This window comes from Stegodyphus dumicola, chromosome 5 (assembly GCF_044657685.1).
Source record: "Stegodyphus dumicola isolate Sdum_Otavi_A_Nest chromosome 5, ASM4465768v1".
NCBI classification, from domain to species: domain Eukaryota; kingdom Metazoa; phylum Arthropoda; class Arachnida; order Araneae; family Eresidae; genus Stegodyphus; species Stegodyphus dumicola.
The window spans coordinates 144,630,648-144,655,779 of NC_140772.1; the positions used below are offsets into that span (position 1 = coordinate 144,630,648).

Consider the following 25,132-nt stretch of genomic DNA (forward strand, 5'->3'; position numbering starts at 1 on the left):
TAAATTTGCCACCGCTGATAAAACAGCATGCCGATGTACTTGATAAAATTACACTCGCACTTCAGCAAATTTTTGCTTATTTCCATTTTAGCACATGATGAGCACGATGCAGTCGAAACATATCCCAAATCAAAAGGGCAGGTTTCCTTAAAATTACATATGGTTTTTTAAACCATAGATTTTGAAACCAATCAGTCATTAGGGTGTTGTCCATTCAACCATTTTTCTGGAAGCAAACATGAACACATGCTGGAAATGCTGTTAAATGCTGCACAAACAAATTTAATAAAAAACTAATAAATAAAATGGAAAGAATAAATAATTTTTTTTTTTTTTCTGTACGAACGATAACGATATATGTAATAATCAAGTTTGCTGATGTGTCATCGATCAGCGACGGCAGATCTTCTTTTCTTTTCTTTTTTTTTCTTTCTTTCTTTCTTTCTTTCTTTTTTTTTGATTTTTTTCCTTAACATTGTCAACTTATACATGGGTATATACAGCACTTAAACTAAAAATTACCTTGTCATAGAAATTGGTCAAATGTGAAAAGGATAATTTTATTATTTGTCACTCACTGTATTAACAATGGGTGGAGATTATAAAATCATGCAATCTTTTTCAAATTAGTTTTTTTTACTTATTTATTATGCCATCATAAAAGTGATAAGATGGCATGAAGGATCACAGGAATTACTGTAACAGAAAGTTACAAAAAAAAAACATTTTGATAAACAATATGCAGTTTGTGCTTGAATGTTCAATTCATTGTTAAAGAAAAATTAAATCATGAATCATAAATTAATCGTGAAGAATTATGAATTATCAGTAAAGAAAATTCACTATGTCTCTTATAACAGTAATGATAATCTACCTAGAGAATATTTTTAAAAGCTACACTAATTCAAAACCAAGAAACAGGCTCCACATATGCATATTGTGTAAAGATGATCAAATCAAAATAGTTTAGAATTTGTAGAATGAAAGATTATATTTGTTTCTTTCTTACTTAGAGATTACTTAGATATTGATTCTGTGCTAATGCTGATAAAGCAAGCAAGCATCTCCAATAAAACCCAAATTTATCTACTCTTCACACAAATTTTTAAAAAATTTTGAAAAATTAAATGATGCCATGGATCTATTATACTCATACCTTTTTAAAAAGACCACAATTGCTAACTATAAGGTATTCAACAATATGTTGACAAACTTAGCATACATCAGATAAATGCTCACAATTAGATTATAAAGCTCATTTTACTCTTTGCCACGAATACACATTTTATTAAGAGCATATACGAAGGCTCCTACCAATATGAAATTGACAATTTTAATCGATAACTATTTTACAAAAGTGTAAAAGCGTAACTGCCAACACTTTTTTTTACTACAAAGATACACTTTTACAGCACACACAAAATCTCCTACTGATTTGAAATTGACAAGTTTTAATTGATATATATTCTACAAAAGCACAAATTGCTAATGTTTTTTCGTTACAAAGATACAACAAATATGTAAAAACAATTTTTAAAAAAGGTATGAGTTTTTTAAAATAAGAAAAACATTCACTTCATATGATATAGTAAGCATTTAATAAGTTTAATACTGTCTTCAAAATAAATAATACCTGCAAGGTAACAAAAATCATATTGATTTTTGCGATATCTACTCTTGAAGCTGAATTTTTACTGATTGTCATCAACTAATTAATGTTTTGTTCAAGAGATGAACATAGAATGCATATACATATATATTTTCATTAAAGCATGGTCAGGATTGTTTTATACATTTTGAAATGCTATAACATGAAAATAATTTTTAAGCAAATGCCAAAGTACATTCACTGTATATGGATAATTAATGGGGTAGTAACATATTTATCTCATTTTTCCACTTCCCTTAACCATTCTACAATTAAAGTGGATAAAATTCCTCATTTTAAAACTTAGATCCCAGCTGCTTTATTGTGATCAATATGCCCTATAGTAATACAAATAACAGACATTTTTCTTACTATCCTTTCTTTATTATGAAAAAGAGATCCTTGTTACCTTGCATCATGTATAGGGCTGGTGCTGCAGATGATTTAACAAACCGAAAATGGTTATGGAGATAAATAAAAGAAATTTTCATGTCAAAGATACATTTTGCGCTGTATGAACTGTCACCACAGCTGTGGATAAAATCAAACGATGATTAATAGCACCTCTCATTTGATAACTAGTGAGAATGTTAAGACACTAAATATTAATACCATTATGGTTTTGAGTCATATATGAAAGACTGGAAGCTCATTATTTTGGTACTACACTGCTGGCCATTAAAATTGCAACATGAGGAAGGAATGATCTGACGAACGTCAAAGGAAGAAGTTGGAATGTGCAAATCATTAGTATTTCAGCATATTTAGACGACGCAGGAGGGAGAAAAGACATCTGAAGCACAGCATAAAAGAAAAGTTATGTAGTGGATTTCTCATTCGGAAAGTGCTTTGTAAGGTTGGAGTTTGCTCAGAATATCATGTTATCCTCGGATAAGAAGAGGAAATGCTTACCTGCAAGTTTCGAAATTCGATAGAGGCAGGATCGTTGCCTGTCAAGAGTGTAGATTATCGTTCTGTGATATCACCGGTCGCACTGGTCGACATCCAACCACTGTCATGCGAATATGGAATCAATGAAGTGCTGAGGATCATACTGAACAGCATGCAGGATCTCAATGCCCTCCCATGACTAAAGCCAGAAAGAACAGACATATTGTGAGGTAAGCCCTGCAAAACTGTATGACCACATCACGGACCATTAGTCAGGAAATGGGCAAGTTTGTAGCACGCCCAGTATCAGCTCATAAGGTGCGTCGACATTTGCAGCAGCGTGGACTATCAGAAAGGTGACCATTACTTCGCTTCCTTTGACAAAGTAGCATAGAGACAGACAGCGACAGGTGCACCAAATGACAAAGCTGGCTAGCCATTTGGTACACGATACGCACATCTCTAGTTCGGATGGATGATAATTTCAATGCAGTTGGGTACATTTCTGACTTTTTACGTCCAGTGGTTGTGACCTATCTTCAAGACCCCTAAACAGTATATTCCATATATTCCTAAACAATATATAGTAAAGATAATGCAAGACCACATGTTGCATGTCATGTTCGGACCTTCCTCGATACACAGGGTATTTGATTGCTACCCTGGCCTGCACAGTCTCCAGATCTGTCACCCACTGAAAACGTCTGGTCATGGCTAAATGAGAGACTGGCCCACCACCTCTCTCCAGCTAATACAATTGATGAAATGTGGCATAGACATGAAGCAGCATGGAATGAGTTGTCCATTTCTGTATTCTCAGCTCCATGCCTAATGGTTTAAAGGCCGTTTTAGCTGCCCGGTATGGCAGCTGTTTCTACTAAGTTTGCAACCCTGTAAACCTCCAATGTGCGTACATATTTAATCATTTTGTCTTCATACCACACTGTTTACATGCAATCTTTTTCGCATTTGCTTTCCTTCATGGTGTTGCAATTTTAATGGCCAGCATTGCACATTAATTGAATAATCAAAATTTAGTGTTATTTGTCTGTGCAAGGTTTCATTACTTAAATGCAATGAAAATTAGTTTTTCCTCAAACAACTCATCACTGGAAATGAAAAGTGGACTGTACAATGTTAGTAAAAAAAAAAAAAAAAAGATGGTCAAACCCAAGACGACCAACACAGGTGATCTCAAGGGCTGTTTTGCAGCCAAAGAAAATTATTTTCTCTCCCTCTCTAGTGACAATAGAAAGAAGTCATATAATACAAGTTGCTCTCCAGCTTAATTTTTATTCCATTAAACACTGCCTATAATCAGAAAAAATTAACAAAGTCACTGAGAGGAAGAGGTCAGTTATTGCCAACAGAATAGGTACTGGAGTTCCACCATGACATAGACAAACTACATATTTGTATGAAGACTTGGCAAAAATTGTTATACTGATGTTTTAGTTCACCCATCATATAACCCAGATCTTCAGCTTTCAGAGTACTATCTGTATATAGCTCTGCAAAATGCTTTTAATGGTTTAAAATTATCAGATTTAAATTTCTGTAAAAACACTTGAAGTAAATTTTAGGGAAAAGGCGAGAAAATAGAGGAAAAAAAAAAGGAGGGAAGGAAGTAATCACCAAAAAATTAATTACATTAATCAATTGGGTCAGTGCCATGAATTCTACAAACAAGGTACATTTCATCAATAAGAAAACTGGACGAAAATCACTGATCAAAATGCTTACAAAATCCATTATGTGTAATACAAAATTTAGAAATTTTAAAAACACTAAAAAATTGGGACAAATATATGTTACAACCTAGCAGCTATGACAAAGCATGTAAAAGACTATCTACCTATCAAAAAAAAAAAAAAAAAAAAAAAGTCATTATGGAGGATTTTTTTTAAGGAACACTGGCTTGTATTTATGCTTCACCTATGGATAGCCAAGAAAACAACCTAGTTTTTTCCAGTACAAAGTAAATTTCATATAGCACATAAAACCCAATCAAAAACCAAACTATTATCAATGTCCTATGGTTTTTTTTCCACACTGTCGTTGATCTGTATTAATAGTACTAAATAGATGGAAATATGTAAAACTCATTAAGTCATTATATATGGACGTTGAAGCCATGAAACAAAATAAGGACAGAAAAGTCAAAACTCATGGACTGCACTGCATAAAAAAATTCACACTATAGGCTGACTTTTACAGATGATGTCGATTTTAAAATTTAATTTTAAAAGCTTTCATACTTTGGCTGTAGTAGCCGCCCAAGCAGTATACTGGGTATGGGAGTCAACTGCGATACTGAAGAGCCCGGGTTCGAATGCCGGAGAAGGCATGGATGTAAATTGTCTGTCCCCTCATAGGAGGCAATGGTGGCCACCTAATAGGAGCCTCCATAGTAAAATGGTCGCCACTTCTGGCCTTAGAAGTCGCCAATGCTGATAAGGCAAGTGCCTGCCATTCGAAGGGGGTAACTTTGGCTGTAGTCACACATTCACACAAAAAAACAGTCTCTAAAAATATATAAACAAATACTACGAAACTCAATAACTAATTCTTGATGCTTATCAGAACAAAAAGAGGAAAAATATTGTGTTAGAAGTATTTATCAGTAAAAGAGCAGTAGAATGTTTATTAAACATTAAACAACACTTTAAAGAAATTTAAGGAATCATCTTTAAAACAGCAAAAGATCTGATCACAGAAATCAAGAAAAATTAAAAGACTGAAATTCTAAAATTATATGCATAAAATCAATGATCCCTTTCAACTTAAATACTACAGTAACCTTATTACAGAATGTATGCAATTCATTCATTGTCTGTCTGGCAGTTTAGTCTCCTATGTGTCATCTCTTAAGTGCCCCAAAATGGTTAATTTCTAGCATTCTAATATGTTGAACTAATTACTGATTCAAATTACCTGTTATCCCATACATTCGGTAATAAATATTTTCCATGATTATCATTAATACAATAATTATTTGTTCTATCTCAGATAGAAAAAATAATTTAGAATTGCAGAACAATATAAGAAATTTCACATATTTAACTACAAATATTTTTTGCTCTTTTCAATCTATGCAAAATTTATAAATTATTATTTCCAAGTATGATCATTTTAAAATTACAATGCTGTTAAATCCAAATTCTAAAATTATTATGGCCTATGAAACTGCAAAGCTTCACTACATCAAATCTCACACAATTAGCACCAGCTCAAAATTTTTTTTCTTTCCATAAAGCCATTTACATGACACACACTAAGTTCTGCATTCCAATCTGAAATTTATGAACATTATGAACTAATGTTTGTAACTTACATAATTTTAACTCATATCATAATTTTAATTCCAAAATAAGCATTTTATGTACAGAGTAATAGAAAAGGTACAACAGATCAACTTAAAATTGCATGATATGCAAATAATCATGAAAGGTAGTAAATTAATAGCAGTACACATATATGCCATTTATGTACCTCAGAAATACTGATTGGAAGCACTGTACATGGGTAGAACAAAGAGCTACTGTTAAGTTTCGGATTTGTGTTTTTCATTGCTCCTGTGCATAGGCAGCCTTAAACTAGATCCTGTTAAGAAATATGGCTGCCATAAAAAAGATTTCCAACATTAACGGCTAGAAATCTATGGCATATTGAAACTGAAAACTACCTTTTGAGAAACTAACATTTGTGTTAAGATAGACTATTTGCATAGTGATTCAAACATGAGGAAAAATGGACTCAATGAAGAGAAAAATCACAACAGCTGAATCATATGAAAGACCATGATAATGGACATACTATATGCATAGTTAATTACTGGACAGTACTGCCACAACTCAAGTATTAGAAAAACTTGATGTACTGCAAAGCAACCAGTTACTGCACATACAGTTGAACACTGACATACCACTGGGAAATTTTTGCCAGGTACCCATTACTTCAGAATGCATATCATAGGTCTCTGAGACTGCTATGAGACCCTAGACTATTGCATATGATGGGATCAATGACATATAAAATTTTCATATGAATCCCCTCTGTAGCACTATGATGCCATCCAACGGTAGAACAGGGACAGACAGAGTGAATCCCACATTACATATCAGAGTACCAATCCATCACCTAGCATTATGGTATAAGATGCCACTGGTTTCCAATTCTCACTGCACCGGATAACCACCATTACATATCTGAAGTGTAGCAGCCAGTTGTTAATTCTTTCTCAGGCCATGCATTCACTAGATGTATCCCTAATAAATGCATCTGGTCATAATAGCACAATAACTAGCACAGCACAGACCAATCTTAGCTACAGCAGATGAAACCTGATAGCATACTGAAACTACTGAGTTGCATACCTCAAATACATAATGAACATAATTTCCCTTCTGTACTGGGATACAGAACGGCAGTTACCACCACTTACAGTGGCAATGCACTAGACTGACTTCTTTACATTACACATGTCAAACTAAGCAGCAATTATTTCTTTTTCATATAAAATAATATCTGTATTAAACATAAGGAGTTCATGGCTTTTTTGTTACATAATATTGTACTTTTTCATGTGTGTATTTGTATATGCCACGAAAAAGTGAGCACCAGTAAGCCTAGCTGAATGTTACAATATTTAATTCTACAATTCTTCCTAATTCAAAGCAAAAGGATCAAATTACAAACACAAACAAATTCCTAATTCAAGACAAAAGGACAAATTGCAAACAAAAATTATGAAGATAAACAGGAAGACAAGGAATGACAAACTGTCCGCATTTCAAGTTTTGTCATCCTATAAATTAAATGCCATCAAATTAAGCTAGAGTTAGTTAGTAGGTTCACTTTTACTTATTTCCTACTTTTAATCCTACAGCAGCTCTGCACACAATATTTTTTTTAAGATATTAATATGTCTTTCATTTACTTTTATATATATAAATAATTAAAGAAAGGAGAACAAACTAAAGAAAGGAGAACAAATTAAAAAAGACCTTTGTGGTCAAGAACTTTTGTGCATTGAGCTGCAAAATTTAGAAAACAAGTTAAAAGAATAGTCTTAGTGCTTCCACTAAAAAGTAGCTTAGATACTGCGGTTACAGTGAAACAAATTTTAACATACGGAAAATAAAGTGCAATTAAGTGTAAACATTATTATCACTAGAATATTTACAAATAAAATTCAAATCTAATTGTATGTGAAATGTTTATCAAGGTAAGGCAAACTTTAAACAATAGAATAAAAGTGTGATATAAGACTTAAGCAAAAATACAAAAACAAAAAAGCGGTAAATGGTAAATTAGCCCAATTCGAATCTCATTACCGACCCTTCAGTGGAAATTTTATAATGATATTCGAATCCAGCTAATTCCATAACGCATTTCGTTGAAACAGACAAATGAAACTGTATACGAAACTCTTCTTGAATATTAACTGAAAAAACTTAGTCAAAAACTTTAGTGTCAATTCTCTGTTCCATTTCCTGACGCGTCTGCTTGAAAAAACACATTAAGGTGTAAGAAAAACTATACTTAATGGCCTGGTTAGGTAAATGTACAAAATAAAATAAATAGCGATTTGCTATTAGTAAAAAAATACAAGATTTTTAGGAAGGACCTACTAGCTTGTAGAGTTTAAACTTTGTGAACGTAGTTAAAAAATTAAAATAAAAAGCGAAGAAGACTATATATATATATATATATATATATATATATACACTATATATATAAATTTTTTAAAAGTTAAATTATAAACAAATAGCCAAATTTTTTTCAAATAAATTTTAAACAAAAGCCATAATTTTTTTAAATAATAAATAAAAATACATTATAATAAATAAAAAATATATAAATCGATGAAAATTTAGCAGATGAATGAACAGTCAATATTTGAGACTGAGATCTGAATGAATATTAATTTTTAGACCTAAAAATTCAAACAGCAGAAAATACATGAAAATTAAAAATGAATACAATTGTTTTATCAATGTTAGACCTGAACATCGTCAGGATGTATGTGAGCTTAACACTGATACAATTACCATACCCAGTCTACTAGATATGTTTCTGTTCATCCCAAATTAGCATAGGATTCAAAATTAATTATTTTAAAATTATTTGTACCTCTAAAATTTAAAAAACGCTACCCCTACATACCCAGCCTGCTAAAAAAATGTAAATACAATAGTATAAACAACATTCAAAATAAAAATTCAAGGCATCAAAAAATACCTGTTGGATCACATGTATAAAAGTGAACAAAACTTCTCGCAAGAAAACAATAAACAATTGTGTAAGTGCCTACTGAAATATAAACAATCTGGAATTATAACAATGTTAAAAATTGGCATCAAAATACAAAAATACAATTACAAAAAAAGGCGAAGAATTAATTAAAATTTATCAAGCAGTAGCTACTTCTAAATGACTGCTGAAAAGAATGTAGGCGGAAAGTCAGAGTAAGGTTATTATAGACGACAATAAAAATACTTTCTCACCCATTCACCTCATTCCTCCTCGCGGTTTAAAAATTGGCCTTATTATGTAAAAGAATATTTATAGTCTGTAGAGGAAGCCAGCTTTTTTTCAGTAGTTTCTTAAAAATAATTAGGAATTTGATTATTGCCCACTTACTTGTGAAAGTAATAAAATTTCCTGTTGCTATTGCTCAACTTATGTGCAAATATTATTGATACGACCTAATTGATTATAAATAGTATTTTCTAACTTATTACACAAATATTTAATTTGGTTGAGGTTAAGATAGGGTCCTCCATAGATATCTCCCAGAAATATGCAGTAACAGATCATTATTTTTTAATAGCACTCTCACGTTGATAAAGTACAGAACTATTTCAGACAGTTTCCAGAGCACAAACAGCACAGGTTAATTGAAAATGTCTGGATAAACCTCAATATTCATGATCTGCCTCACAGACACCAAAAACCAGCTCATTCTTGGCATTCTTGGCAACATAATGAAATTTTGCATACTGTTACAGGAAGGTGCAGCATTTTCAATACTTATATGTGACTCACATTACCAAACCCAACTTCCTCTTTACTTTACCAACATTGGTATGGTTAACAACCGAAGAATATTCTGAACTGACTGATGATTGGAAATTTATTGATAATGTGATGTACAGATTTTTCATGCATACTACTTTTATAGTACATGATTTTGATTTATGTTACTAAAGTCAACCGCTGTTACATTAAAAGTCATGCTTCCATGGGCAATGCAACCAGTGCAGTCACACCATAAGCAGTTTTTTTTTTTTTTTTTTTTTTAAATTTAGAAAAGCAACTTGTAGCAAATCTACAGATGGAAAATTTTTTTAGAATTTAGAAGAAACACTGCCAGAATTCATGCATAGTAAAATTTATAGAATTTAGAGAGGTGCTGGATAGCAGAATTTAGACTCGCAGATACCGCACTTGGAGAAAAAATGGTTAGCTTTGATCCTGATAATGCCACTGATATTACAGCCAAAATTTTCCACTGGTAGATATCCCAATACTTGTGGCCAGATAGCGCACTTTAGATAGTATAAAATTGACTGTGACCAGATAGCATAAAATTAATCTGGGAAACAAAAACAAAACAAAATCATAGGATACTTATAATACAGATATTTATGTCACACTACAGAGCATACCTAAAAACAAGAAATCCTTTTCAGATCACATCAGATAGCCTATTTGTATAATATTTGGTACTAGCAATAATAGCTTAATACTTATGATTAAGAACAGGTACCATATATATCTGCGTATAAGTCGATCCCTCCCGACTTTTGAGAAAAATAAATTTGCCACCGCTGATAAAACAGCATGCCGATGTACTTGATAAAATTACACTCGCACTTCAGCAAATTTTTGCTTATTTCCATTTTAGCACATGATGAGCACGATGCAGTCGAAACATATCCCAAATCAAAAGGGCAGGTTTCCTTAAAATTACATATGGTTTTTTAAACCATAGATTTTGAAACCAATCAGTCATTAGGGTGTTGTCCATTCAACCATTTTTCTGGAAGCAAACATGAACACATGCTGGAAATGCTGTTAAATGCTGCACAAACAAATTTAATAAAAAACTAATAAATAAAATGGAAAGAATAAATAATTTTTTTTTTTTTTCTGTACGAACGATAACGATATATGTAATAATCAAGTTTGCTGATGTGTCATCGATCAGCGACGGCAGATCTTCTTTTCTTTTCTTTTTTTTTCTTTCTTTCTTTCTTTCTTTCTTTTTTTTTGATTTTTTTCCTTAACATTGTCAACTTATACATGGGTATATACAGCACTTAAACTAAAAATTACCTTGTCATAGAAATTGGTCAAATGTGAAAAGGATAATTTTATTATTTGTCACTCACTGTATTAACAATGGGTGGAGATTATAAAATCATGCAATCTTTTTCAAATTAGTTTTTTTTACTTATTTATTATGCCATCATAAAAGTGATAAGATGGCATGAAGGATCACAGGAATTACTGTAACAGAAAGTTACAAAAAAAAAAACATTTTGATAAACAATATGCAGTTTGTGCTTGAATGTTCAATTCATTGTTAAAGAAAAATTAAATCATGAATCATAAATTAATCGTGAAGAATTATGAATTATAACTGATAAATTATGAATAATAAAATTTCCTGTTGCTATTGCTCAACTTATGTGCAAATATTATTGATACGACCTAATTGATTATAAATAGTATTTTCTACAGCTATTTTGAGATGTTACTGCTCCATTTAATTAACTTAATTGAATAAAAGTTAATCTCACTTCTTGATAATTAAAAATGCCAAGATTCAGAAAATTAACAGTCAGTTTTGCTCCGAGTTAGTGTTACTAAGATACGAAAAGCAAATACTGCTAGACTGGATATGATTAAAATTGTTGAAAGTAACAAAAAAGAAAGTAATGCGAGTGAAAGAAATCTGGGTCAGATAAGGTAACTGTATCAATAGGCTTACCAGCTGACAATGCTCGGATCTGACAGTGATAAAATGACCATACCAATTTCAATTTTGATGTATTTTTGAATTTTTTAGAGTTAAAAATTTAAAACATAATGTTCGTTCAGATGTCACTCTCAGCCAAAGACTACTGACTATTATTCATTCAACTTCTAAATTTGCATCTATTTTTATATTTTTCATTTCATTCAATAATTACTTTTGTTTACAATTTATTATTTAAAAAAAATACTTATTTGATTATAACTTAACATGTTTAAGTAATTTATGTCAATCTTAGCAGCAAATGCACAGGGTTTTAGGTTTGAAAGTCATTCTTGCAATTTGCTTTTTTAATTTTATATTAGTTTGTATCTGAGTAAGCAACTTAATATATTCTTTTATTATTACCTATTACTCTTATTTTAATAATTCAAGGACTTTCCGATTTTGAATTAATCTATTACTTTCAGGCAAAACTGAGGTTTCAAGTTTTTCCTTCGTAAATCTTGACTGTAATTAAGGTTAGCTCCCTTTTTACTTTTATCATCTTGCTGATTTGAAATATAGGAATGTAAAAATTCCAATTGTTTAACATACAGACAGACATAATGCCCCACCAGCTAACCCAACTTGGTGAGAAAAAGCAGTCTGAAAAACATCTAATTGTATTTACTCTATTACTTGTAACAAATGTAGTAAGGTTTGTATAGGACAGACTAAAAACAATCAAGAATAAACAACTACAGATCTCGCATTAAAATGAATTTGCTTGCATCAGCTCAAACTTCTCAGGCCACAATAGAAATAGAACATTTTAAAACACACAGTTTCACTGATATTTCAATTAAAATTTTAGATTTTATTCCTAATCTAAAAATTAGGCTTTTCAGAAAATCTGTACATTTTAAAAAACAGGGACTTAACACTTATCTTAATAAATCTACTTTATATTTTAATCATACTACTTATGGAAGATTTAATATTTTCAGTAGAAACGCTCTTAGAAGAACTAAATGAGGTAAAAAGACTACAAACAAAATACTAGTGGTTAATGTTAATAAACTTCAACTTAAGTTCATTAATTTATTTAATTCTGAGATTTCCCTTTAAAAAGTGTCACGTTACTGCACACATTTACATTATCACAACTTCAATAGTACTTCATAGGTACTTTCAATAATTTTTCTGATATTAAAGACTTTGTATTAGATTTTATTATACTTAAATTTCAAAGTAACAGAAAGATGATGACCATGAATTTCTCTCTTATTAACTTTCTACATCTTGCCTTCGATAGAATAAATTTAAAAAAAAGGTTTAAAACATCACAATATCTTTTCCCACAACAGATTCCAGGACTCACGTCTGTTTCAACTACAAAAAAAAAAAAAAAGAAAAAAAAAAAAAAAAAAAAATGTAACTGGCTTTCCAACCATCAGGAACTGAACTGAAAAGCAACTTGATACTGCAATGATGTATTCCCCCCCCCCTTCTTGTATGGATTCTCCCAATAAACACATTATTACTGGTAATTTTGATACAGTTGGAAGATTATTTTTTAAGGCAGCTTATGAAACAGAGTACTAAATTTACGCCAGTTAGTTGGCTCAGTTAATAAGTCATTATGCATTAAAAATGTTGAAGATAATACAGATGACTTCATTTTAAGAACCAGCTTCAAGCTTTGCCTACCTACTCAAACCTTTATGGAATGGAAACATATATTAAACAATGGCAAAATAGCACTGTCTAAGCAGCAAAGTTCTGAAAGTTTTTACCTCTTGCAAGAACTCAAAAAAAATTTCTACTCTTAGGGCTAAATTTTTTATAACTAAAAACAAAGTCGGTAATAATTTCAGCATCATTTGTAACAGCTCTCTTGATGAAAGCGAACTTAAACAAGCAGTTACTTATGGTGTTGCTAAAAGTAACAAAAGAGCAATTATTAATAATAAACATCATGCTTTTCAACAGACGTCATGCTTTTAATAAACATCATGCTTTTCACAGAACACTAAAATTATTTCTTAATTCTGATTTCAGTAGATTTTCTAACTTATATGCACTGCTTAAGTTCCAAAAGAGCTCAATCAAGTTCAGATTTATTCCTAATGGCACGAGGAACTATAAGGAGGGATATGACTACATTTTTTTCACTTAAATTCACGCAGATTTGTAAACTTAATTTAAAAAATGTAAACAAAGAAAAACACTTCAATTGCATCATTTATAACAACCATCATGTGATTAAAATTGTAAAAGAGCAATATACTTAATATCAATTGCTATGACTTTGGGAACCTTTGGGAACCTTTATACACCACAGCCAATGAAAAAAATTTATACCAGTCTATTAGAATTACCAATGTTACAGATACGTAAAAGTTTAGATACTATTAGCTGGAAGGTATATCTCCACTGCTCTCTTTTTCACAATTACATTTAGTTCCGAGATACTACTTTTCTGCAAATTAATGGCATCTTTATGGGAATGAATTATTCTACTCAAATATGTAACCTTTACTTATTTACTAAAAAGTAGAGATTTCTATAGATATATTGATGATATCATTCTTTCAACAATTTTAACTTCATCGAATCTAGCAATATTTAGCCTTCCTGTCTTAAACTTAAGAAGACCAACTGAGATTGATCAGTTTGACCAGCTGTCGATTTTCTGGATCTTAACATTTTTAATTACCAAAAGAAGTCACATTACTTGACAAAAGAGATTTCGACTTTAATTCTATTAAGCTACTTAATCGGAACAGTAACATCTCCAAAAAGGTTATAGGAAATACTATTTATAATCAATTAGCCTGTATAAAAGATATTTTAAGGGAAGTCAACATACCAGAAATTCTATTGCTTTCACAAACATTCACCAATAATCAAGTTAATAAATATGTTTAAAAATAATTAAAACTGAAAAAAAGCTGGCATCATCTATGAACTGCGATTTTTTTTTTAACATAATGAAGCCCTTTTTAAACCGCAAGGAAGAATGAGGTGAATGGGTGAGAAACTACTTTTAGTACGTAAAATTTGTAAAATATGTAATTTACTGTAAATTTGTATTTTTATTTCTACCATTATGGCTGTAACTTTGACTAATGGGGACATTTCAAATTTTCTGAAATTTGTCACTGCAGCCAAAATAACACAAAGAGCTGTTAGTCTGTTCTATTTTTCGTTTTCTTAATTTTTGCCAGATTCTGAATTCCATTTTTTAAAGTTTTTCTTTAAGTTTTTATAGCAACTATTTCATTAATATTATTTGGCGAGATTAAAGGCTGCTCTGAGTGCAGATAATTTTCCCATCAACATTCTTTCCAACATTCATTTAGAAGTACCTACTGCTTGAGTAAGTTTTAATTGATTCATATGATTTTTGTAATTAGACTGAAATATTGATTAAGAAATTTGCTGCCGATCAGCATTAACTTTTGAAAATATGTGCTGGTACTGGCATGGAGTGAAGCTTAGAAACTAGTTGTCAACGTATGTAGTTTGGAATGAAAACAAAGTTCCATTTCATGCAAAGACCATACACGAATAACATTCAGAAATTAGTTTGTAGGAATATCATTGTAACTGTCTTATAACATATTTATTTATAATATATATATATATATATATATATATTTGTTTGTGGCATAGTTTCATTCAAAAATAATGCATATTATTGTTACTAATTTTGATTCATTTTTAAATACCTTGTGCCAGGGTTAATGCAGCATTGCAAAAATAAATTTACCTCTAGTGCCAATCACACACTGGTGTGCAGTCATAAAATTCTATGCTTAAAGGCTTAGCAATCAATATGGTAGACATAATAATCTTTTGTTACCTCGTTTAAATCATATTTCTCATAAAGTTGGCATATGGGTACAATCTATTTCTATCACACAGCATTAACTATCAACATAACCTCACATGACCAGCAGTGAAAGTGTTAATGTTTATTGAATTCCAGATTCTTTATACTTAATTTTATGACTGCATTTACCACTTATATATTTACTGTGTTTATAGTTTTCCTGTAAAAAGTGTTGCTTTCGCCCACTTTGCCATTTTTATGCATACGACCCAACTGAAATTTTCTGATGCTTTGAATTTTCATTTTGAATGTAGTTTATACTATCGTATATATGCTTCTCTGGCTGGCCATATATGTAGGGATAGACTCTTTAAATTTTCAGACATAAAAATGGTTTTTAAAAATGGTAAATATTACATTTTAAAGCCTTAGCCAATTTGGGATTAACAGAAACACATCTAATAGGCCAGGTATGATGATTGTATAGGTGTCATTTCTACCTACCTCCTGACAATGTTCAGGTCTGGCAGTGAAAAAATTCAACATATTAATTTTCATTTATTTTAATCATGTAATTTATTAGTTCAAAAAAATTTGCATACGTGGTAATAATTTAACATTTTAAAGTAATGTACGTCAATTTTAACAGCAAATGCACAAGATAATAATTCTCAAAGTCATTCTTGCAATTTGCTTTTGTCAGTTTTATATTAATTTGTGTGTTGTGTATGTGAGTGCACATGCATGTACATTGATATATGTGTGTGTGTTTACACAAGAAACAAAACCAAATGCTGGGTATTGGTGACTGGAAGAAAGCATTACTCATTGCAGAGTATCAGTAGCATGGCCATCACCTTGAATCTTGTTTGAAATTTTTAGCAGAGTATCAGTAACAAGAAACAGTACAAACAGAAATGGGAACAGCAGCAACATAACAAAATCCTTCCATCATTTATAATGCCAATCTCATTTGAGTCCCAGACTTCAGGGCTACTTTAGATCAGATAGAAGGGAAAAAAATAACAGGCACACAACAGCCAAATTGTGTCAACTTAGATACTTATTCCTTTAAAAAATAAGGTATGAAAAAATTAAATATTTGAAATTTAATTTTTTAATTAAATTTTTTAATTAAATATTTGAATATTTGAAAATTCTAAAAAGTTTTAACTACAATTCTTGCATCACATGCCTCCATTTTGATTTAAAAAGTTCATTGACAAGTCACGATAGATACCATAATAATCATACTCTTCAACAAGTAGCACTTTCACCACTCAAGACCTAAATTTGAGTTAGATTCCTGCAATGACTGTTGAAATAGATGTTATTAGGTTTTTCAAATCATATTATACTTAGAAAGAAAATAACTATAATAATACTGAAATGCCATTAGCTTAAAACTTTTTTTTTAATGTGAAAAGGTTTGTACAACAGACATTTCTCTGTCAATTAATGTAATTATCTTTCAATATCATTTTTATTAAAAGGCTTGTGTTACAATATGTAGTTTCCTATTAATACCTATAGTTAATAAAAATCAAAAATTCAATTTGTGTAAAACAACAAATAATTCTCACTGTGTTTTTTTGCACTGCAACTTTTTGAATGTAACCCCCCCAACCCCCCAAAAAAATATCTTTGATAAACTACAAAAAATTTGATAATGCACTAATTATCAGGTTAGCGAGGGAATACTATATATTAGATTAAGCATAAATAGTTGCAAATCTCCGACTAATCTTGACGCAGAATTGAAAGTAATACAAAGCAAAAATTATGCAAATATTTTTCATGTGTATTATATAGAACTAAAGAAAAATCCAGCAACATTTGACAATGCAACAATAACAACAAATGATGAAAGTTGGAATATATCATTTCTTTCTTTAAAAAATAAATTAAGAAAAAATCATAATAGCATAATGCAAATGACACATGCAAGCAGCAGGGAAAAGAAACTTTTACAAATTTACTACGCATGCAACTTAAGTGGCAAATGATAGAAATTCTTAATAAACAATTGTAAAAAGTTTCACACTTCTGTAGATGATATTGGAGCAGACAATTTCTAGAAAGAGTAAACATGTAACATATAAATCATAATGAAAAATACACAGCATGCAAACAAGCTTTATATCAAACAAGTTTTGATTTAAAAAAAAAATAATAATATAACATCATATTAAATTTTCAAAGCCTATAACATGTAATGAGGAAAAAAAAAAAAAGAAAGAAAGAAAGAAACTGAACATTCAACAAAATATCCCACTTACGAATCTAAAACTCAACCTTGAAATATATTTATTCATCAACAATTACCTAAAGCATTCAAACTTCCATTAACTACCAATCAGTTTAGCAATTATATTACTTAAAAACATGCTAGGGAAATCTATAATGCTTGAAATTAAATGAAATATCAACTCCCCTCCCAAAAAAATCCTCTCATTCATTAGTATCATCATGAAATACTATATGGTTCTCAGGAAAGAATAAACATCCTATAAATTATAAAATGCTAAAAATAGTCTTGCATTTAAAATTAGCATAGAAGTCAATTTAGTATATCAAAAGTAAGTCACTACTTCACTTTAATCATTGATTTAAGACACAAATATTGATGGTACAGTAGGAAGTAGTATCTACAATGACAAGCATTTTAATAAACAAGGCAAGTGCATTAAATTGGAAAAATGACACTGCAAAAAAATAAATGTAAGATTCTAGGCAAAATTCATCCGCCCTTTATAATATTGTTGTGTGCGTACGGGTTCGTTATGAAATGAATGCACAAGTCCGATGAAAAATGAACAAAAATTTATTATTATCACAACAGAAATGCTTAAATTTTCTCAAATTATCATGCAGTATCACAATATCTCACAGTAGTTATCTTTTAACTACTTAAATGTACAATAGAACGTAATTCAAAACAGCTAAAGAACGCTAATCCGCGAATTCGCTATAATCAACAACGGCAGTTTTCTAAACAACAACAAACTAAGCAACTACTACAAACTGAGATGTTTTCCTCCTTTTATAAGATTTTAAAATCATGCGCTAGAATTTTCCAGTACTTTCTCGAAATCAAAAAGAGATATTTATTTATTTAACGCACGCGCTCTTGTATTTTTAATTTTTCCGGCTTAGCTTTCTTTTAATATTCGTCACGCGCTGCACTGCGCGAGAAATAAAACCATTTCATTTATAATTGAACTAACATTAGCTTTTTTTTTTTTTTTTAAATACCAAATTCGTAACACTGCCCCCTTCCCAAGGACTGCACGTCCCGGGCAGTACAATCCCTGGACAGGAAGCTAAACTTACAACTGTGGCATAAATGCAACTGAGGCATAAACATTACATTACAATATCAAACAATATAAACAATAAATGCAATAACTAACTTAAACAAATCAAATGCTATCAAATACTAAATACAAAACAAATACTAAATACAAATCAAATACTAAATGCAAATCAAATACTAAATACAAATCAAATACTACATACACATTTATAAACAAAAAGGACCATGGTCTGATACTATTTACAATTATTTACATTACGTACTATGGCCATAGTAATAAGCTAACCTGTCGTAAGAGTTCGAAGACTCACGGATCCGAACCACGACGTCATTCGTGTTCAGCACTGTATATGGACCATCCGAAGGTGACTGTAATTTAGGACTCAGTCCTTTTCGTTGAATTGGGTTCCACAACCACACCTTGTCTCCTTTGTTGGATCTATGTCTAGTAGCTCTTGTGTCGCATCTGGTCTTCACTTTCTCCGTCGCCAAGTTGACTCGCTTTCGTGCAGAACGGTGCATCCCCTCAAACCGGGCCTGGGCATCTTCGATGTGTTCCTCAGGCGATGAAGGCGCATCCGTAGGGCGACTAAACAGGCGGTCACAAGGCAGACGAAGGTCTCGACTGAAGAGCTTCTGGGATGGAGAATAGCTGGTAGTCTTGCGTTTCCTTTCGACCCTGGTATGATTTCGGCAGCTTCCCGAGCTCGATCTTTCGGACAAGGCGTCGACATTTCCAGGCGAGGATCCCTTTTGAGGATGGATAGTCATGCCATCAGATGCTGAAAGCAGCTTATTGTTTTTGAAATCTAAGAAAAAATTGTATTTCCTTAAAAAGTCCAATCCGAGTATGCATGGATCTGTAATATCCGCCACATATGCCGTGTGATGGTAGGCGGCACTTCCAAACGTGATGTTCACGTTTAACTTCCCAGTTATGTCGATCTTGTCACCAGACGCAGTCTGAAGGGTAACACAGGATGGCGTCCAAATAAGTTTATCTTTAAACTGTTCAGCTAAATCTTTCCTAATGATGGTAACATTAGCTCCTGTGTCAATGATCATATTGCAAGGAACTCCATCGATATTCCCATTAATGGACAGTCCGTTACTGTTGCCACTCACTGTATAAATTTTAAGCGCTTTAAAACAAGGTTTTTCATTATCTGGCAACCTCCGTTCCTTGATATGGTCACTAATTTGTTTACTGCGTCATTGCTGAGAAATGGTCTTATTTTCCGTACCTCGGGGTGTTTTGCAGTTTCTTCGTATGTGGCCTTCAACTCTGCAGTTCCAGCACTTTAGAACCAGTTTCTTTTCACTTCTGTTCCGTCTCAAGCCACTGACTTGTCTGGTAAAATCATCTGCTTTATATTCCGTACCCTGGGGCGTTCTGCAATTCCGTCTTAGGTGACCTTCACTACCACATCTCCAACACCTTGGAGCCACTTTCTTCTCGCTCCTACTTCGTATCAAAGCTTCGACTTGTCTGGATAAATCATCTAAACGAGCCATCAATTGGTCCCCTGGGTCGTGGACTCGCACAGCTCTGACTGGGTAGCGATCTCTAAGAGTTGCTTGCTGGGCTGCCTCCAATTTCATGGCGTACAACAGAGCGCTTTTTATATCCTTTACATTTGCCATTCGAAGAACTTTTTGTATTTCAGGATCCCGGATGCCGTCGATAAAATATTGCAGCGACAGGATTTCTCTTGTTTCTGTTGCGCACTCCGAAAAGGCGTGATGTGACAGCCTTTCAACATCCGTGGCGAGCTCCTGAAGTGTTTCGGTGGGCCTCTGCTGACGGGATTTTAGTTGAAGCCTGCTGTAGTCTTTCAAACACTTTTCATCAAAGCGCAGTTCCAATGCGCCGGATAGAGCTTCAAAGTCTAGTCTCTGGTTTTCGGGAAGCGTCTTGAGGATATCCGCTGCGTCTGCTCTCAAAGAAGCGGCGAGATGACAGGCCTTAGCTTGGGAATCCCATCCATTCGCATCCGCAACGATAGAAAATTGTGTCCTATACACCTGCCAGGAGGTCTTCCCATCATATGTAGATAGTTTCAGAACGGAACGAGCAGGCATCGATAAAAATTTGAAACCTTCAGAATTGTTTCCTACCGTCGCTATGCACTTCTTTAGGCTGTCAACTTCTTTGGCGACGGCAGCAGAAACCCTATCATCAATTTGTTGTTCGACGGCAGAAACTCTCTCTTCTATATGTTCTTTTACAGAAGAAATTCTTTCTTCTACTTGTTCTTTTACGGAAGAAACTCTCTCTTCTATTTGTCCAACTTTAGTTTCAACCGCGTCTATTCTGCCTTCCATAGCCTCAAATTTATTTTCTATTACGCAGGTAATTTCTCTTTTCATTTCGTCCTGACCTGCTTTCATCTCATTTTTAAGAGATTTCATCTCTTCCTTAACGGATTCCTGGCCCAATTTCATTTCTCCTTTAACAGATTCCTGGCACAACTTCATTTGTTCCTGTGCCGCTTTCATTTCTTCCTTGAGGGATTCCTGGCCCAATTTCATTTCTTCTTTAAATGACGCAAAGGCTGATATTAAATGCCTTAATTGCTCTTCCATCGCTCTTGTTATTGGCATTCAAATCCCACTTCTGACACCAAAAATTGTTGCGTGCGTACGGGCTCGTTATGAAATGAATGCACAAGTCCGATGAAAAATGAACAAAAATTTATTATTATCACAACAAAAATGCTTAAATTTTCTCAAATTATCATGCAGTATTACAATATCTCACAGTAGTTATCTTTTAACTACTCAAATATCCAATAGAAAGTAATTCAAAACAGCTAAAGAACGCTAATCCGCGAATTCGCTATAATCAACAACGGCAGTTTTCTAAACAACAACAAACTAAGCAACTACTGCGAACTGAGATGTTTTCCTCCTTTTATAAGATTTTAAAATCACGCGCTAGAATTTTCCAGTACTTTCTCGAAATCAAAAAGAGATATTTATTTATTTAACGCACGCGCTCTTGTATTTTTAATTTTTCCGGCTTAGCTTTCTTTTAATATTCGTCACGCACTGCACTGCGCGAGAAATAAAACCATTTAATTTATAATTGAACTAACATTAGCTTTTTTTTTTTTTTTAAATACCAAATTCGTAACAATATTTTTGCTTAGTGTCTCACTTTGAAGTTCAAAGTCATATACTAAACTAAAGAAATTTGGGTACTTCTTCGTTATAGCGACCCCCGAGATTGAATCGCCAATCAACTAAGATTTCTTGCCAGAATCTGGCTACGAGTTCTGACACTTCACAAAACGATCATATATCAGCTTTGGGTGCATGTTTTTATACCTCACCACATAATCGTATATTATTAGCTGCAAGAGCAAAAATGCACCATGCTGCATTTTTGCTCTTGCAGCCTGTTCTTACATTATTCCTTTCTGATGAGGTTTTTGAATTCACACTGTTTATTTTAAAATACATCCATTGCATTTTTTTTTTTTTTTTTTTTTTTTTTTGTGAATATCACATTAACATTCTTTAATTTACCAAGTAATGAGGAAGATGCCATATCATTTTTCAAGAAAGAGGTTTTTTACCTGATAAACGAGTATGCAAAAACGGCCACAACATGAAATTTTATGTTAACGATGAAACCATTTGGAGATGCAATGTTAAAAATTGCAAAAAGAAGAAGGGCCTCCACATTGAAAATTTGTTCAGTAGTTCCAGAATATTATTTGTCACTGCTATTAGATTTAGGAATTCTTGGGCAGAGGAGCTGATGTCCATGAAACTGTATAACAAACAGCTTAATATGGGTGACAGCTCAATAAGAGCTGCAGTTGAACAGCTGAACAGGAGCTGCAGTTTACTGGAATAATTACATGAGAGAAAATAATAATAACAAAGATTTTTAAAAAAACATGCTTATGAGTATTTTTGTAATATATAATCTGTTGTTTATTTTTACATTCACATTTCATGAGCATGGAGAAATTATAGTTGAAATCTCGGCACAAATCTAAAATCACTAAACATGATCGAAGCCGCTGTACCAAAGTACTAAAATTTGATTATCAAGTAATGCATCACAGAAATGCATAGTATTAAGCAATGCATCAAGTAATGCTGAATAAGTAATCCACTTATAAATGGTTTTTGAATGGAAATGTTTAATTTAAAAATATGAGAGATTTAAAAGGAAACACTTAAAATACAGCAGTCTGGTATTAACTATGCTGCAGCTACACCTTGTTAGTTGTGCGTTATTATAACAGTTATTAAAATGATTAATTTATAGGTGTATTTCCTTTTCTTCTGTATTATCAGTCTTTATACCCTAAATTAAGTCATATATCAAAGATAAATTAGACTCTGTTACTTTAAAACAGATCTCTCAAAGCAACTTATTGTCTCCTCTAGCTTCTCCAGTAATCATGGCAACATCTAAATATATATTCAAGATCCTATCTAAATATATTCAAAATCCTATCACTTTACTTCAATTTAACCATTTGCACTACGACTAAACTCCACGGTTGCGGTGACATGCACTACAATATAACAAGCGGTAAAGTGTCTCATTTACGCCGCTTTGCATCTGCGAGTGCAATCCAGAGCTGTAACTCGAGAAATAAACAATCTCGTTGTTAGGCGACATGTGCACCACGTTATTTTCACTTTTGCGATAAATGCCTATCGACGTGGTGTTCATGTTGCATGCGGTTTGAGACAAAAGCATCTCGACATGCGTGGCATGTCTTTTTAGCGCAAGTGGTTAATGTGTTTCAGTTCTAGCTTAAGTCAAATTACATTACACAAAATTCTGAATTATTCCCGCAATCAAACATATTTCAAGACACCATATGTTTTCCACAAGAAAATAAATATCCCAAATTCTGTTCTTTTGATTCTATAGAAACATGTTAAACACATTTATAATGGCTATTAGAAAAATCTGGATTTATTATAAAGTCATATATTAAAATCTAATAGCAGTGTTCAAACAGCAAAATGTAAAGATTTCGTCCACTTAACAATTTTTCACGTAATGTATGAAATCAGAAAATTCAAGCAAGTACTACAATAAACTAACTTTACAACTCCCATTTATGCATAATAAATTGCCATATTTTATATCCAATTAAGCAGATATTCTTCTATATAATTAATCATGATTTTGACAAGGCTGTGAAGAATAAATTATTAGGCATTTAAGTTTAAATACCAGTTACAATTTTAAATAAGATCAAATTCTCATCAACTCTATTTCTAGAATGTTAAATAATTCAAATTAAAAGGCAAATTGCTTTATATACAATTGTGTTTTCTCAAAACTTTTGCCTTCTCAAGATTTGGAAAACCCAGAATTAGTAATTTATTTCTCAAGAATCTCATGCTTCTAACAAATTGCTTCAGTTAAAAACTAAACAAGTCTGCACTGATGTATGTAATAATACATAGCACTAGAAACATAGTAACAGTAATAATATAACAGCAATGCTTCAAATGTTGATAACTTTTTAAATGATAGCAGGTTAAATAAATTTAAAACAAAGATTTTATGCTTTACTTTCTTGCAGCCCTTTAAAAACTGAGTAACAGTGAGATCAGGTGAAAGATAAATTAATCTTATTCTTCATGCGGTAATAACACTTGTCAAGCTGTATGGATAAAAATACGCCATAGCATAAGGCAAGCGTCCAAATTTTTGGACAAACTCTGCTTAAGACATTCCTAACATTTAAAGAGAAATATGCTTAAAAATAATAGGAAAGGGCGAAGTGCACAAAAAATCGTAGAATACAGAAACAGAAAATATTATTATATTTTACATTTATTCAATCAGTAGTTATATTACAAATATATAACAAGTTATGTTTTTCAGTTGCTGACAATTTTTACATAAAGCGTCTATTGCTTTATCTGCTAAACAGGTCCTGTGTTTAGATACAAAAATTCCAGAAATGGAAAAAATTTTCACATTTTGTGTTGACATTAATTTTATGCACTATGATGTATTTCTCAGCATTTTCAAATCTCACAGTCATCTACAATATGTTTCTGGTATAGAAAGCTTCTCTAACTTCCCTACCCATACACTGACATCTACATCAAAAACAAACCCTTGCAGTCTTAATAAAACTCTGCAGCAGCATAAATATTATAACACTAACAAATATTTAGACAAAAAGCAACCTCAAGAGATGTAACTAGGCAACTGGTAGGTGTGTGAAATTTTATTTTACACTTCATCAGCACCTTCTCCAAAACCCTGGATAGATATGATTGCATTCAGCAGCAATCAGTGGACTGCATTTAGCCACAATACAAATCTTGCTTTTTAAAGCAATTTATGGTTATGCTTAATGTTATATCATTCTCTGAAGCTCATTCAAATCTCACATCATCAAAAACTCTGAGCATAAATAAGAAAATCTTAGATTTCCTTCCTACATCATTCAGTATTTTTTCGATATTTTATTT

The 25,132-nt window shown here is 32.0% G+C and overlaps 2 protein-coding genes across 7 annotated transcripts in view; one reads left to right on the top strand and one right to left on the bottom strand.

The window, feature by feature from the left end:
• LOC146997260 (inositol polyphosphate-5-phosphatase A-like) overlaps window positions 1-25,132 on the bottom strand; it is a 202,156-nt gene that overhangs the window by 157,127 nt on the left and 19,897 nt on the right. The window lies entirely within an intron of this gene.
• LOC146997262 (uncharacterized) overlaps window positions 14,871-25,132 on the top strand; it is a 135,423-nt gene continuing 125,161 nt past the window's right edge. The window contains exon 1 of the mRNA XM_085816311.1: window positions 14,871-14,889. The gene's annotated coding sequence lies outside the window, so the exon portion shown is untranslated. The remainder of the gene's footprint in view (window positions 14,890-25,132) is intronic.